The sequence below is a fragment of the Diabrotica undecimpunctata genome, chromosome 3 (genome assembly GCF_040954645.1).
Source record: "Diabrotica undecimpunctata isolate CICGRU chromosome 3, icDiaUnde3, whole genome shotgun sequence".
Classification (NCBI taxonomy): Eukaryota; Metazoa; Arthropoda; class Insecta; order Coleoptera; family Chrysomelidae; genus Diabrotica; species Diabrotica undecimpunctata.
Genome location: NC_092805.1, coordinates 31,103,466 through 31,120,191, shown reverse-complemented (window position 1 = coordinate 31,120,191; position 16,726 = coordinate 31,103,466). Strand labels below are relative to the sequence as shown.

Below are 16,726 nucleotides of genomic sequence, written 5' to 3'. Positions count from 1 at the left end.
ATCAAAACAATATTCATTTGTATTTAATCAAATATTTTAAATAGTTATTGACATTTTATTTACTTTTATTACTATACATTGTATTTATACCAATATTTTTTATAGTGCCTTATTAAGATTTGCATTACTTGCTCATTGTATATTAGTTCCTAAACTCACTCATTCTGTTGTAAAAAATATGAGAAAACCCCCTATTTCTAACCTTATCTAATCAAGCTATCACCACGGCATGGCGGTGATTTAAATGGAAATGTCATTTGATCAAAACTAATCTGAAATCATTAGAAAAATGAATGCATGTGTGACGCAAGTAGTTGATTCTTTAATAAATTCCATTAGATGTTTATCCGTCCATACTTCCCATGCTCCCTCTACTTTCTTACCTTGCAATTTTATGTTTAGCCCTGTATAGCCCAGATGTTTTTTGTTTAGTTTTCTTAATATCTTTCTCTCCTTCAAGTTTTTTATCCGCTGCGGACGTTGGTTCTTCTGAATAGTTCTATGATATATGCGGCATGGGCATCTATAATTGATGCCCATTCCGCAGATTTTGGACACACAAGTGTCTTCTCCTGTCTGTCCACGCCTACTGTCTATTTTCCCAGGATAATCAATTGAAAGAGACGGTACTTATCCTGTCTCAATATATGGCGAAGATATCCAAGTTTCCTTTGTTTAATTGTGCTCACGATTTCTTTCTCTTCCAATCGTATGGATTACTTCTTTGTTGGTAACATTTTCAATCCAGGATGTATGAAGAATGTGTCGGTACACCGGCATTTCGAATGCTTCTAGTTTTTTCATGAGCGTGTCTGTCAACGTCCTAAAAATGTAGCATTTCACTAAACATTTTTTTAAGGAAAAAGACAAATCCTTGCTCATGAGGAGTTTTTTTATATTGTTAAATATTACACCTGCTTAATATTCACATTGTATTTCAAAAATAGCACTATTTTAACTTTTACTGTTCTTTTTTAAATACTTACTAATTTCTTGAATAATAATAAACTTGTTCAATTTTTCACATACGAAAAACCATTTCATTTTTGCTGTATTAATTACTATCATTCTCTACCGCAATTATAAAATAATTATCCTAGTCCAACCCTTGGTAATACTTCCTACGCCCACTTCAATTCCACTCCATTAGAAATACAGACAGTTGTAAGATAACAAACGAAATAGACTATCTCTTCCCTGTTGTCTATCGCTAGGTGCAGAGGTACTCTATCTTCCCTGTTGATTATCGCTAGGAGCAGAGGTACTCTCTCTTCCCTGTTGACTATCGCTAGCAACAAACGTATTCTCTCTTGCCTGTTGACTATCGCTAGCAACAGGCTTATACGTAATTACGATATATAAACCCAGAAAACAATGTATTAATATTAACAGTAGCTGTATTATACATAATTACAAAAATACTCTCTGTCGATTTATTGGCTTTTCTAGTAGATAACACAGCAAAATCGTCATTCGACATTCTATTCGTGAAACCTTTCAAATAACCAATAACAGAAACATTCTGGAAAAAATTGTAAAACATAGAATGAAAAAACTACGTACTAACTCAAAAAACTACAAACATTTTCGTAAAAAGTATTAACAAGCTACGCACAATATGGATAATATTATTGAGACGATTTTTTGAAGAATATTACAGAACTTATCGTCAATATCCCAAGCCTTTAAAATTCCATACTCATTCATAGTATGTAGTTACTTGGGTTCACATGTAATGGAAAAATAGGATCTTTTATCGCTAAAAATTTGTATATCACGTACGAAAAGTAGAGCCAGAAATAATAACAGAATAGGGATTATTGTATTCGGATAATTTAGGCAATGCTGATATATCTGAATGTTCTACATTTGAATTAACCCATTTAAGTTAATGTTGGTTACTTCTTTTTCTTCATGTACCCTCTCCTCATCGGAGGTTGGCTACTATCAAGTGGAGTTCTTCTTTATCTTGTGCTAATCGTATAACTATGCTAGCTATATAAACAAAATTTAAAGATATGGCCTTTCTTCGCCTAAATGTTGTCAATAGTTCAATGTCTCTATTCGTTCTTTCCAACACTCGATCATTTGATACTTTCTGGATCCATGGTATTTTCAATAACCGCAAATATAACCATATCTCAAAGGAATGTAGACGTGACATGGTTCTTGCCTTTAACGTCCAACCCTCCACTCCGTACAACAGTGTAGAGAGTACGTAGCATTTAATGGCACACCATCGAGTAGTCAGACTATAGTCTACATTGCAAAATAGTACTTTCACTTTGAAGAACATACTCATGGCTATTTCCATTCTAATTGTGACTTCATCATCAGGAAATTCTAGATGAAAAGCACATTGATGTTTTAGTGACACTTTTGAACCAAATTTATAGTTCAGGCGTATTACCCAAAGAGTGGTTAACGTCGATTTTTATTTGTCTCCCCAAAAAGAAAAACGCAAGAGAATGCAACGATTACCGCACCATTAGCTCGATGTCTCATGTGCTAAAGGTACTACTAAAAGTCATCCATAACCGAATATATCACAAACTGGACATAGACGTTAATGACAATTTGGTTTTCGCAAAGGCCTAGGATCGCGTGTAGCTCTTTTTTCACTTAATATACTGATACAAAGATACCTGGACGTCAATTAAGATATATACGCATGTTTTATTGACTATAATAAAGCATTCGAGAAAGTACGACATGAACAATTAATGAATGTCCTGAAATCAAATAAGATTGACTACAACGACCTCTCGATCATATCAAATTTATACTATAAATAGCGAGCAAAAGTACGTGTTAATGAACAACTGTTAGAAGAAATTGAAATTAGACGTGGAGTGAGACAGGGATGTATATTGTCGCCAATTCTTTTTAATGCCTACTCCGAAGAGATCTTAAAAAAAGCTCTTGAGGGTTAAACAACCGGAATAAAGATAAATGGAGTTCCCATTAACAACATTAGATACGCGTACGACACTATGATCTTAGCCGAAAATATTGAAGTACTTTACTCTTTCTATGTCCTGATTTACTATTCGTACTCTGACATTTTCTATATCACGTTTCCTAATGGAAATATCTATTCTGACTTTATTGACTGATGTCCTAAAATGTTTTGTTGTAGTTAAATTGAATAATTTTTGGCGGTTGAGGAGCCAGTGTATTCTTCTTGTTCCTGGACATCTTCTTCCGTGCACCTTGCCTTGTAATATGAGCCCGGTAAAGAGATTATATTGTTGTTTGTTACACATAATATGGCCTAGATTTTCCACTTTGTGTCGTTTTATGATTCTTTCGCATTCTTTTCTCATGCTTTGTAGGCAGGACCTCTTTCTTTCTCTGTCTATCCAAGAGACCCTCGAATCCAAACAGATTTTTATCGATGTCTTAATGAAAGTCAGCGATTATATGTATTGTATGTACAGAAAAACAGAGAAGACATAACACCCCAACAAGCGAATTTAATAAACAATTGTATGTCGTGACTTTTAAAGATTTTTTGAAGCGAAACTTCTATACTGGCATTTTATCACTTTTTTACTCTTCACAGTAAAATGCTGAAGTGAGCGACAAGGAACTAGCGACACAAAATGGACTTGTCACATGATTCACTACTCTCGATCAATTCGTTTCTAGTCATCATTTATATTTACTCTCTTCTTAAGGTGCCCTCTCCATTACTGAAGGTTGGCTGTACCTACAGCAAATTGCTCTCTATCTTGAGCTGGTCTTAGTATCGACTGTATGTCCATGCCTGTCCAGTCTCTTACATTTTTCAGCCAGGAGCATTTTCTTCTTCCTGGACCTCTTCTTTTTTCCACGGTCCCTTCCATTATCAGTCGTAGGAAGTTGTATTTTTCTTCTCTGTAAATATGTCCTAGATAACTCGTTTTTCTGGTTTTTACAATATACTTGTGATTTCATACTTGTGATTTCGAGAGTCCATGTTTCCACTCCGTATAGCAAGCAATATGGAATAAATGAATGTTTTTACAAATTGGTATCGGATATGCAACGAGGTAGAGTTTATTAGAATTTTTTCATTCCTTGGAAAGCGGACCTAGCATACTCTATACGAGCATGTATTTCAACTTTGTAGTCAAGATCGTTTGTTATCCAGCAACCAAGATACTGGAATTTTTGTACGGGATCTATCTGTTTGTTGTAGATACAAATATTAATGTCGGCATTTGGTGCACGTGTAACGGCCATTACTTTTGTTCTATTTGTGTTTATATTCAGCCCCAAGCTATCTCCCTCTCTGGTTATGAGTCGTTGCAAATCCTCAGCACTGTCCACAATAATGACGGTGTCGTATCTTAAGGTGTTTACATATTCTCCGTTAATTTTTATTACTTCTTCAATATTTTCGAGGACATTTTGAAAGATCTGTTCGGAATATATATTAAAAATATATTTACTCTAAGCATTTTAAATTAAAAACTGCATGAAAAATAACAAAATATAGACATTAATAAATGAGAAGTAAAAAATTAAAAGAATATCATTCACTAAAAGATTCGATTCGTAACCATTGTTAAAATATAACAAAAGTCATATTGTCATCCGATTAATAACAACATTGAGGGCCGATTGTTCGAACGCTAATCAAAACTTGATTGTAATCAAATATTTAATTACAATCAAATACGTCACAGCAGCTGTCAAAATTATTAAAAATTGCTTATTATTATTATTGATTTGTAAATAAAAACATGAAATTAACATCAGAAAGAGTTTAATTATGATTTATTTTAAATTTAAACGTAAAATAATAAAATTGAATAAAATAAATCAGTCAACATAACCTCAAAATGTGACGTATTTGATTTTAATTAAATATTTGATTACAATTAAGTTTTGATTAGCGTTCGAACAATCGGCCCTGAATCATCTGTTTAAATTTTAATAATAATTCTTGTTTTAAAATAATTTCATATAAATACAATTATTATTTTTAAACAAATTTTTTAGTTTATATATTAATTAAATTTACTATCAAATGATATTTATTTATATTTTATTATTATCTAATATTTAGTCTGAATTTGATAGGTTTGTCATAATCATAAGTAAACAACGTATGCTTAATACGTTAACAGGTGGCGTTAGGAGCAAACTAGGGGTATAATTTTAAATATATTATTTAAATCTTAAAAATACAGTAAACATTCATAGTATGTTTTTTAATATAATTTGTTATTTTTAAACATCTTATTTAGTTTATATAATAATTAAATTTACTATCAAATGATATTTACATATTTATATTTTCATAATTTCATATAAATATAATTTCATATATTTAGTAAAATAAAAGAGTTATTCATGTAGTAAAACATTTTCATATTTTATACAGTTACAGGGGAAGAATCAATTTTTGTATTTAACGAAAGGGTGGCCGTTAGGTATACAATATGTCAAAACTGACCATAATTTGTTATTTTGACTTTTCAAAAGTTTCACAATTTTTTGTACGGGAAACTAAAAAACATCTTCTACCGAATGCGATAAGGCATGTAGAGCATACACCAACAAAAACTGCTGCTGAATGAAAATATATATATATATATATATATATATATATATATATATATATATATATATATATATATATATATATATATATATATATATATATATATAACGAGTTTATTACAGCTGCCGCCGTTTCTCGCAACCTAGCTTCCAACGCTTTCTATCGTTCCAGTCATCTACTTGTAGACCCCTATCTTCCATTGCACCTTTTACTTCTTGTCTCCACGATCTTCTTGGTCTTCCCTTTTTCCTGCGGTTGGTGGGGATCCACTGTAACATTCTTTTTGGCCATCGTTGATCATTCATCCTTTCTACATGGCCATACCAGTTCAGCCTTTTGCATTCTATAGTTTCCAGGACGTCAATGTCTATGCCCATACGCTCTCTGATTTCAGTATTCCTTACTCTATCTCTTCTAGTGAGTTGGCAACATCTTCTCCAATAATTCATTTCCATTGCTTTTATTTTGGATGCGTCATTTTTATTTATTACCCAAAGCTCTGAACCATATGTAGCAATGCTTTCTATGATACTTTTGTATATCCTAATTTTTGTGTTTCGGGTGATGTGGTTATTCCAAAGTATACTATTCAGTTGACGTATAGCTGAATTTCCTTGACCAATTCTAGTAGCTATTTCTTTTGTATTCCGACCATTGTTTGTAATGTTTACACCGAGATATTTATAGCTATCAGTATTTTGAATTTGTTTGCTTCTTAGTTCTAAGTGCTTTCCTTCACCTCCCACTACTACGTACTCTGTTTTTGATGGATTAATTGATAAGCCCCACTTAGTATATTCTTCATCTATTTTTCGTAACATGTAGTGGATATCATCTTGATCTTCTGCAAGTATTACTTGGTCATCAGCAAAATGCAAGCTGTACAGTGTATGGTCTCCAATTTTAACACCCATAGGTTCACATTTTTTTTCCAAATATCCAAAACCCCCTCCAAATAAATCTTAAAGAGTGTAGGTGCAATGCAGCAGCCTTGGCGAAGTCCTTTGGTCACTTTTATCTTTCTTGTCACTTTTTGTCCAATCTTTATTACACTCGTCATATCATCGTACAACTCCTTTACAGCATTAATGTAAATCGGTGGAATATTCTTGTCTTCTAACACCTGCCATAGCTTGGCTAATGGGACACTGTCATACGCTGTTTGAAGATCAATAAATACCATGTGTGTCTCCATATTATGTTCCAAACGCTTTTCTATTGTTTGTTTTAGGCAGAACACATTGTCTATACAAGAACGACCAGTACGAAAGCCACTCTGATCTTCAGCGTCTTCCCAGCAAACTTCAATTCGGCTTTTAATTATCTTCCCGTAGACTCTACAGATTGAGTTAGTTACACTAAGCCCTCGGTAGCCCTCATTCTTCTCTGAATGGAAATTTGATTGAAAATATGAAATTTTAAAGAGAAAAGTAAAACCAGTAATTTTGTGATCAACATTAAGCTTCGCGCTAGTCTACAGTATCGCCTACCATACCTTTTTTTTTATTTTGGCGAATACTGTCTTGTCAATGCTTTTCCCAATTTAAGTCAAGTTGGGTTACCACAAAATACATAAAAGAAAAGAGGTACAATATTCTAATAATTATGTTTTCTATTGCAATTTTTTGTTTTATGTTTTAAAAACCAAATGTTTTATTGACGTACATGGTACATGTAAATAGACAAGTTATAAAGGTACATTATTTTAAGAATAAATAAATCTTAAAATCAGTTATTAAATAATATGTTTTATATTTATTATTTATGATTTCTTTCTTGTATGCACTGAACTCTCTGTTGAAATAAAATCAATGCAATCCGGTTCTGTGCGTTTTTGCCTGAACACCAACTTCGGTAAATAAACGGAACAGTCCAATGCGTTTGGCACTGGAGTGGGGATATCCACACGTGCTTTCTTAAATAAATTAAAATCGTTCGGCAAACCGTCGACTACCGATTCGTACGGAATTACCTAAAGGTATTTAAAAAGTACTGGTGCACCTGAAAGCCCTACAGTTATAAAGAAAATCTCTGCAGTTGAAGTTGAAAAATTTTTCAACGAAGTAGTTTCATTGCGTGATATAACCGGCAATATTTTTGTTTGCTTTTTTCGCGAACGTTGTAAACAAGTTTTTCTATACAATGGAATTATTATGGATGAGTATGTTGAGTCTTGGCCTTACTATTGGAGCTACATACGCCGTAGTATCAAGGTATGTAAGAAAATTGTACAGAAAATCTTTATGTTTACCTACTTATAAACTGTCTATATTTTGAAAAGTACGGTTGTTAGATTTGTGCAAACAAAAAACATTTTTTATTATTTATTTATTTTATTCTTCTCCTGAAGATCATAAAATGGCATTTTTTATATTTCTACATTGACGCTTCTTATCTAAATAGGTATTGCTTTGTATCTTTTGGCATATAATTAGTGATTCATGTATAAAAGGTTATGCATTGTGTTTCTGATACTGTGGCTGTATTGTTTTGTTGCAGCAAGCAGCTTTTCAATGAATCTTTCATCAATTCAGTTCTGTTTACTTCTCCTTCAGCTCAGAGAAGATAATTTTGTATTGTTCCCAATGATTTAATAAAAATCTGACGATAATTACTTCTATATACATTTTTTCATTCCAAACTTTTTCTACTATTTTGTATATATTATGTAGGGTACTTGACAATTTATTTCACAACTCTTAATTTACAATATTGTATGTCACAAATGAATGATACCAAGTTTTTTATACAAAAAATATCTTGCTGGCGCATTATCTACCTGAAAGAGATAATTTCATCATGCGATTAAGTTCAAGGTGCTCTCAATGGGTTATAAAAGAGAATGAATCATACTCGTTCATTAAGACTTTCTTTCATTTCTAACAAATTGAATGACGTTCAAGAGTAGTTAGGATTCCCCATTTTGTTGTATTGTAAAACTGAGAAGTTTTTATAAAATTACGTCATAATTTTATGGCGTGATGACATTTTCCATTTCGAAACTTTGAAAAATATTTATAAATTGGTACTTTTTAATAATACAAAACAAATAAAACAGTATCTTATATTAAACGCCGTATCTATTATTAGAAAAAAAAATACTATTATTATTGTTTTTAGTCTTCTAATATGTATTAGTCTTATTTTTATTTTATTTTTATTTTTTCGTCACTTTAAGGAAAGTTAAAATTCTTCAAAAGTGTTTTCGTTTATATGATTCTTTAAGATATTATATAATTTTTCTATACTCATCATCATTCTCTTTGCCTTTATCCTTATTCTAATTCTACTACTTTCTTTACATAAACAATTTTGCTTGTTCCTTGGTGGGAAGTGGCATTAAAGAATCCATACAACATACAACATTTAATTTTCACCCTTCTATCACCAACCTGTATTTCATATTAGTGTCACAGAGTTAATTGCCATATGCATCCGAAACTGCTTGACCGATTTTTATGAAATATATGTATATTACTCCTAAGCGGTAAGGGTGGTCCACCCCAAACATGTGGCATTAAAAATTAATACAACCCTTACTTTTCACCCTTCTATTACCAACCCCTATTTTTAATAGCCATGGTGCCACAGAATTAGTTGCCATACTCCTTCGAAACGGCTTGACCGATTTTTATGAAATTTTATATGTATATTCAGTGGGTCTGAGAATCGGTCGTAATCTATTTTTTATTCCCCCAAATGGTAAGGGTGGTCCACCCTATTTTTTTATTTTTTTGGACAAAATTGTCTTATTTTTGTTTTTTTATGTAGCATTAAAAATACATCCAACACTTAATGTTCACCCTTTTATCACCAACCCCTATTTTTAATGGCCATATTAGTTTCACATTTTATATGCATTTATGCATATTCGGTAGGTCTGCAAATAGGTCATAATATATTTTTTGAATAATTTTTTTTTTGACTAAACAACTATTAAAACTAATCCAAAAAATAATAGAACAAAACAGAATTCCTCAAGAATGGAGATCAAGCATCCTAATACCTCTCTTCAAAAAGGGAGACAAATCGGACCCGGAAAACTACAGAGGAATTAATTTAGTAAACACAACACTATAACAAATTAATTGAATAAAATTATAACACTAGCAGAAGAACAACAAGGTTTTAGGTCGGGAAGATCATGCACCGACGCTATATTTATAATGAGGCAAGTGCAAGAGAAATCATTAGAATACAACAAACCGGCATATCTATGTTTCGTGGACCCTACAAAGGTATTTGACCGGGTCAAATTAAAAGAAGTTAACCACTTACTGTACGCAAGAGAGATACATCTAGGAACAATCAAAACGATCGAAAATATCTACCAAAACAACACAATAAACGTAAAAGTAGAAGAAGAACTAACCGACTCTATTGAAGCTGGCAATGGGATAAGACAGGGGATTCCCTGAGTCCTCTATGGTTCAACCTGATTATGGACGAAATAATAAAAAAAAGTAAGAACTAAAAAAGGATACCAAATGGGAGAAAAACAACTTAAAATAATCTGCTATGCAGACGAAGCAATACTACTCTCCCAAAGTGAAGATGATTTACAACGTATGCTGCACCAATTTAATATAACTGAACTGGAAGGTCAGATAATAGAACAAGTGATGGAGTTTAAATATCTAGGCATCACATTATCTAGCCACGGAAAGCTCGAAACCGAAGTGGAAGATCAAGTAAATACAGCAAATAGAGCCGCAGGCTGCCTAAATGAAACAATATGGAGAAATAAAAATATCGGGAAAGAAACGAAAGGCAGAATTTACAAAACAGTCATCAGAATAATAATGACATACGCGGCAGAAACAAGATCTGACACAGAGAGGGCAAAAAGGATGTTAGAAATAGCAGAGATGTAAACACTTGGAAAAATGTATGGTAAGACTCTATGGGACAGAGCTAGAAGTACAGATATACGACGTAGATGTAAGGTGGAGAACATCAAGAACTGGATAAGAAATAGAAGAGTAGAATGGAACGATCATATAAGCCGAATGACAACAAATAGAGTAGTAAAGACGGCAAGAGACGGTTCCCCAATAGGAAGACCACGAAAACGATGGGACGACGAGGCACATTGAAAAACAAACTCATGTCTATATAAAAAGAAGAATTTTTTTATGATAAAAGCCATATTAGTGTCACAGAGTGTTAAGTTGTAAATCTACCTTAATATTTGTAAACATACCTTAACATTAGTGACATATCAAATACAAGAAGCCCGGGAGTGAAAGGCAAGGACAGACATTGACTGTCGACAGACTGGTCTTATGGCTTTTTAGATATAATTATGTATTAGTTTGTCTTGTAATAAATAAAATATACAGAAATGAGTCGTCTATTATAACAAAATGGCCACAGAGTAGAACAAACACAGAGTTAGTTGCCATACTCCTGCGAAACGTCTTGACTTATTTTTATGAAATTTCATGTGTATTCGATAGGTCCGAGAATCTGTCGTAATATATTTTTTGTACCCCTAAGTCATGGGTGATCCACCTCAAACATTTTTTTATTTCTTGCCCAAAATTGCTTGTTTTTATTTTTTTTTTTGTAATGTGACAATTAACACAATAAAACTCTTAATTTTCACCCTTCCATCACTAACCCCTATGTTTTAATAGCTATATTAGTAATTTAATCATTTTAACCATGGTCCATGTCTGATCAATTATCACTAGATTAGTTATACCCACCAGGCGTCCAGCAGTGTCGTTTTTCATCCAGTAAACAGCACTGATTCGGGATGAGAACAAAGCCGGTCTCCTGTCTCTCATACAATAAGTTTTTATGCATCGAGCGTTTGCAATTGCCATTTTACCTTCTCAGTGTAGTTCTCACATAAATTTATTATTAATTTGCTACGAGTTTATTCAGCGTGTTTTTCCAGACGTAGCTCACCAGTTCAAAACCCATAATTGGACGAGCAATATTTGCGGAAAAATACAGATGACGATGATCTGAATGCGACCATTCTGAATTTTCTTCCAAGAAAGTTGTTTGCATTCAAATCAGTTGACACAGTTATAAATTAGGATAAACTGATAGTCAACTTTTCTACAGAATTTTTGAATTCATTGGAATTGCCTGGACTTTGACCTAAAAACTTACAAGTACAAGTAGTATCAGTTGTCGTTATGCGGCGCAACATTAATAAACGTCGACTGTGCAATAGAACGAGACTGACTGTGAATGTGAAGATGAAACATACAAAGGAGAAGATATCTTGATCCCGCGTATACCGATGATTCCAACGAACATACCGTTTAATTTTAAACGTTTACAATTTTCCGTGCGTTTGGCTGTTGCTATGACAATAAACAAATCGCAAAGCCAACCGTTGGAAGTTTACAGAATTAGCTTAAAGTTTCCATGTTTTGCGCATGGACAATTATTCGCACATCGGAAAACCGTCCTCGTGATAGTATGAAACGTAAAAAAATAAAAATATTGTTTATCAGAAAGCAATAAATTAATTTAACTTTTTTCATACATAATGTGTGAGCATTTATTTTTTGGTTTTTTTTTCTGTTAATTGTTTAGACATTGTATATATATAATTTAGTAATAGCTGGATGAGACATTCAGCTATTACCAAAAATAGAGAAAATTTGTTAGCTATTCTAAGAAATCTTAACAACGATGACGAAGACATCCAAGAATCTACCTTTCAAATATTTATCTTGGTGTACAAAAAAAAACTTTCTATAATGCCATACCACCCTATTCAGTGTACATTTTTTTGTTTTGTAGATTCAATATCTGTTTATAATTGTGTCTGGGTATACAAAGAACTGGTTTTCTTTTCTTTTCAGGTAACAGTTTCATGCTCTTTTAGTTCAATGGCAATATTCTTTTTTCTCAAAGTCGTTTCGAATTATGTCGTTTCGTCGGGGAGGATGTTAATTCATACCTGACTTTTTAAAAGAAATTTTAAATCTGAAATACAGCTGTTATGACTAAACAGCTGTTAACTTGTTCTCAATGAACATTTATAAAAACAGATCGTTTATGTCTGGAAAAAAGGAAATGAATAGTTTAAGAAGAAGAAGAAACTATTATAGTTTTCAAGCACAAATGATTATTTAAAATAATATTGATTATTTAAAATAATCTGGAAAAAAAATATCAAACGTCAATTTTTGTGTAGAATACTACAAAAACATTGAAACATTTTTTTTAACTTTCTAAATATTATTTTTTTAAGAAAAAAGTTTGAGTCATATGGAACACTGTGTACTGTACGTAATACGGATATAAAATAATACACCAAAAAAATATTTGTTTTAGTTTATTACACAAAAATTAACAAATAACGACCATTAAACAAAAAATGACACATTCATTCCAAACAATCAATTCACATTGCTGCAAAACTTTTGCCATTGCAGAGTTCTTCGAAATGTTGCAGGTTGGAGTTTCGTTGCTTTGTATGTTTAATGAAAATTTTAGCGATGAATGGGCTATTCGACCACCTTTAAGCAAAGTTGCTGCGACGAAGCGAGTGCAAGTTCAATTTTATTTTGTGAGCGAATTGTTGCTAATATCAATGAAACCAAAAAAGTTTTCCTGTACCACCAGGTACATCTAAGAAGTAAATCCCTCCTGTTTTATCATTTGTTACTTTCAAATACATACAAGTGTATCAAATACATACTTCTGTTGTTCATTCAATAGTGGAAGATTTGTTTAAATTAATTCTTTCAAAGTGTTGAGATCATACAGTTTTTCTCGTTGCAACTCTTGGTTAAAAGCATTATGCATTGGACGATTGGGCGCGGCCAGGCCTAATTGAAATAATAGTTTATTTGACATCATCAAGCACATGTCCTCAATTGAAATCAATGCTTCATTGTAAATTTCTTTTTTTCTCTAAATAAAATTTCTCTAAGTAAATTTCTCTAAATGTGTATATTTGAATTTCCCCTTCTAATCCGTATTTGATACAAAATATCATCACACATATTATCTTTGTACTTGATCCACAAACCATTTGAGTTTGATGGGAAGTATGTAGATATGATTATAGAAAACAATGTTCGTATTTGATGAGCTTGTGATAATATTACAACAGCATCATTGAGAGTTTGATCACAATGAGCATCATTTTCTAGCAATTGCAAACGTTAGCAGGCTTCTCTGTATGATCCACACAAATCACCATCAACAGTTCGTAAATATTGGAATGATGTTGGGCCACGTACATTGACTAATAGCAGTCGTAAATAAAAACATTCATCCTAGCTTGGATGTACTGAATAAATTCGACCAATCGCATCGGTAGAATATACATCTGGGTATCCTGGAACTGGTTTTTCTTGTTTCCGTCGTATAAATCTCGTTGAGGATTGATTCCAAATATTATATTTTGGCATTTCAGAATATAACAATGTTTGAGCAAAAGCATCGTTTTGCCATATCTCAAAAAAACTGGTTAATGTAGTAGATGGTGGCTGAGCAGCTCTTTGTACTGCGTTCTGTGCATATACTCTTTGTCCATTTTCTAAATGCGCAGCTAAATGAACAACAGTAGGGTGTTTCTCATGAATAGTTAAATAGGAATTTAGTTAGAAAATATTTGTATGGGAAAAAGAAAAGGGCTGTTTTAGGGTTTTCCCGGAAATTATTTTAATTTTTCTCGCCGTAAAAACTATCCTTAGACTTCAAGGAACATTTTAAAAAAAGAATTGTTAAGATTGGTACATGCGTTGTTGAGTTATGCGCTTACCAATACATTTTGCGATTCATTTTTATATTATAGATTAAAAATGTTTAAATATTTTTGGACATAATTTTAAAAATATTTTCAGATCGTAGAAAGTTTTTAGAATATAGCAACATTGGTGTATGATGTATCAAATATGACTCAATCATAATTTTGACAAATACTAATATTATTATATATTGTATTTTCGTTTATATAATAACAAAACACGTGATCTTTACATACCTTTTTATAAAACAAATTTTAAAACTGTTAAAAATGTAATTTATTCAAATAAAAACCAGATGGATTCGCTACAAAACCTACCGTAGTAAATAGTTGCAGTTAACTGAAACTGAAAATAATAGACGTTTTACCAAATCTATCGGATATAGCCAACCAGAATTGGGGAATTGAAAACCGGTGTGTTCCAGATCTGTTACAAATCTTAAAATAACTATCCGTCAGAACAAATGTACATTTATAGTACATATTTTAATGGTTTGTGTCATTTATGGTACAGTATGCACTGTAGGGTTAACTGAAAATCATAAGTGCTTTTATGTACAAAATATAGAATAATTAATAAGGTCTCCAACTTCTCAAGTTCCGTGCACAATACTGTTCTCTTCTCTGCTTAGGATTTCTGGTTAGAAGCACCTATTTTCCTGAGTCAAGTCTATTACCTTGAGCTTTAGTCTACCCCGTTTTCTCGTTTCTCTACCCCCGTTTGATTGAAAGAACAGTAAATTTCCAATCGAATTTGTGCTTGTATATATAATGTTCTTTAGCTCAAAGTTCTATAGGAATTTACGTTTCATTTTCTAACTTTGCTATAAAACTATAGTCTGCTATGAATATTGGGCGGTTAAAAGAAACACGAACAACAAATTCACGTTGCGAAAATGAGAATATTTAAATGGAAGTGGAGTAACGAAAAAGAATATCAATCAAAGTGAATTTATTAAGTGAAGTCTAGGTGCGACTACTATTGATGCCAAGATGAGAGACCGCCGTTAAGATGGATAGGACATAAGACACATTCGATTATGAAATGATTCCCAATAGATACAAACGCTGAGTCTTATGCTTGCCTACGGTGAATCGGCCTCATTGCTGCGATGTCTGTTATTTGCGCATTCCCTTGATAATTTTTAATCGTTTACAAAATATAAAATTTTTAATTAAAGAAGCTATATCTTATTTGGTGATATTAGAAACAAATCCAAAAAAATGTACCTATAAACATAAACTGTATTTTAAAAATGGCTTCCATTAGAAGCCGGAACATTGAGTAGGAAGATAATTTTATAAATATTCGCTTATTAGCGATAATAAATTGATTTACAATTTAATTGTTTGATTAATTTCAGATAATTTTTTTTGTCGCAATAATTTTTATCCTTGTTTTATCCCAAATTACGATTTTATATATAGACATATCATTAAAATTCAATTAAAACGAAAATGTAGGACAGTGATTACACACGTGGGAAAGTGACTGAACTACATAAAACCTACTGAATAATGAACAATCAATCCCGAAGTTTCTAATACGGAAGAACGTGTCGGAAAATCAAAGTTACATCATGCTGATTCTAAAGTCGTGAGTAGGCCTAGCCTACATTAACCATGAAAAGAACCTCGTTCTTGGCCGACTGAAATTACTAATGTGAAAAAAAAAATCATAAAACTTTTTATAACGCTATAACTCATTTTCTTAATTCGGTTAATTTAATATAGAAATATTTGTAGAAAAAATCGATTTAACGTGCAGTTCCATGTTGTTAAATAAAAATTATCTTAATTATTTATCATTAAAAACATCGATCCTGACATTAAAACAAATGCAATCCTTTTTTTATTTGAACACAACAACCACATCAATTATGTTATTAGTGGGTATAGTAAACACAAGAAATATTGCATTAAATATAATTGTATAAAAAAAAAGGAAAAAGAGATTAATCTTTGTAAATGGGTATATTTGATAAAAACCCTTAAAAGGGCTACATTAAAAACACGAACGTTTTCGGAACAACAGTTCCATCATCAAGTTAAAATACAGGTTACCATGCCTGAGCCACCAAAATATTTGGGTACAAACCCTTTAAAATATATAATGTTACCAAAGATTGTACATAATGTTATTATTATTATTTGATGTTTAATATTTTAATTAAATTTTACTTCAGGTAACATACACCCATGCTTTAAGTGAGTTCCAGTGTCCGGAGAGTAAACCTCTTCAAACGGACTTCAGCTGGTACATCATTATATAACTTAATATCTTTTAAATAGGTTAACATTGTTGAGATTTTTTTGGTAAATACTGTTTTGAGATCATCATCTGTGATTTCGTGGAATCTTCTTTCCTCCAATCAAGCAGGGTATGTTTAACGGTCAGTGGATCAGAGCATCTGAAGCAGGTTCCTTTGTTATTAGGGATTTGT

The 16,726-nt window shown here is 32.0% G+C and overlaps 1 protein-coding gene across 2 annotated transcripts in view; it reads left to right on the top strand.

The window, feature by feature from the left end:
- The window catches only part of Flo2 (flotillin-2), a 372,138-nt gene that overhangs the window by 325,105 nt on the left and 30,307 nt on the right, over nt 1–16,726 (top strand). Inside the window, exon 1 of one of the 2 annotated variants that reach the window (XM_072525628.1) lies at nt 7,496–7,767. The exons of the other annotated variant lie outside the window; for it this stretch is intronic. The gene's annotated coding sequence lies outside the window, so the exon portion shown is untranslated. Of the gene's footprint in view, nt 1–7,495; nt 7,768–16,726 lie in introns of those variants that run through there. 2 annotated transcript variants of the gene reach the window in all.